This window comes from Vombatus ursinus, unplaced genomic scaffold (genome assembly GCF_900497805.2).
Source record: "Vombatus ursinus unplaced genomic scaffold, bare-nosed wombat genome assembly UNPS02013950.1, whole genome shotgun sequence".
NCBI classification, from domain to species: Eukaryota; Metazoa; Chordata; class Mammalia; order Diprotodontia; family Vombatidae; genus Vombatus; species Vombatus ursinus.
This window is the reverse complement of record NW_020953728.1, coordinates 2,398,105-2,399,603: the sequence shown is the minus strand read 5'-3', so window position 1 is coordinate 2,399,603 and position 1,499 is coordinate 2,398,105.

The following is a 1,499-nucleotide window of genomic DNA, read 5'->3' as shown; positions in this document are numbered from 1 at the left end:
TTACAATACAATACAGTTACATGGTGCAATATTGTGTCATCAAAATTTCAATGCAGGAAAAACCCCCCACAAATTCACAATAAATTATTAAATTTAAGATGCATCATTTTAAAAAATACTTTCTATTTTTTTGAAATAGCACAAATTTAAAAAAAACACATTAAAGGGTTAAAGAAAGTAGATTCCTAAGGGAGTGCTGAATAATTTTTTTTAAAAAGGGGGTGGTAGGCCAAATAAGTTTGGGAACCTCTGACTTAAAGGTATTTGGAGGGATTTGGGGGAGAGCTCAGGTGAGCCCCTGCCTTTACTCCTGATCTTGGCTCTGTTTGTCTTGTTTGTCTCATATGGCAAAAGACACTGAAGATATTATCCAGGCCTCCAGTTGCATTCCATATATCCTAGGAATCCCTTGGACACCCAAATAACTATTCTGAATTAAGGTTATAAGAACAATGTATTCCTCAGATGATTTTCTAGGGATGGCAGTTTTTTAAACAGGGGTATTCCCAATATCCTCTGCCTGATAGCAACTCATGTGGAGGCTTAGTAATTCCATAAATTCCATAAATGTGGCCCCTCCCTCTATGGTTCAACACATGCTTCCCTCATTTCAGGGGAATATTTGCATATTTCTTTTGTTGCTATGTTTCCTTAGTAAATACACCTTTGTAAAAGCTAATTGATATAAATGTGCTTTATTCATACTGATGATGGATCAAATAGTCAAATTGATAATGGGGAAATATTTACTAGCAATTGATACTGAGATGGGGCTTGTGAGCAATAGCATTAGAAAGATACCTCCAACCTATCAGGACTACCCCAGAACCCTGAGGGGATATGTAAACAGCTGACTTGCCAATGCTAATGGAGTTGGGAAAGCGAGGCCAGAGAATGTACTATACCTTTTTTCAAGAGCAATAACTAGCAATTGTGGTACACTGAAGGGCTCACCACAAAACAAGCCCTATGATGAGTCACACGCACACACACACACACACACACACACCTCATTCCTATAACTTGAAGTGATTGAGGGGGGCAGAACGTTGAACTTCAGGGCACAAAATCCCATGAGAGGAAGCCTTTAAAGACACAATCCCAATGGGCAGAGAAAAGCCAGGAGGCCAATAAAGAGGGAAGGGAACATGATGGAATCAGCAAGCCTAACAGCAAAAAGGAATACAAGTAATATCAGATTTCATCCCCTTGGGACAAAGCTTTGGTCACCGCACACTAATTACAGCTCTGCTGCCTTCAAGGAGTTTACACATGAAATAACAAACAAATTAATGACTTGTACATCATAGGGAATTTAATAAATGTTTATTGAAGTGAAATGAAGTTATAGTGCACAGTTAATCACTAAATTGTGTAGTAGTAGATAATATATATGTGTGTGTTTCTATGTGTGTGTGTTTGTGTGTATGTATATATGTGTGTGTATCTATCTATCTATTTATCTGTCTATCTATCTATCTATCTATCTATCTATCTAT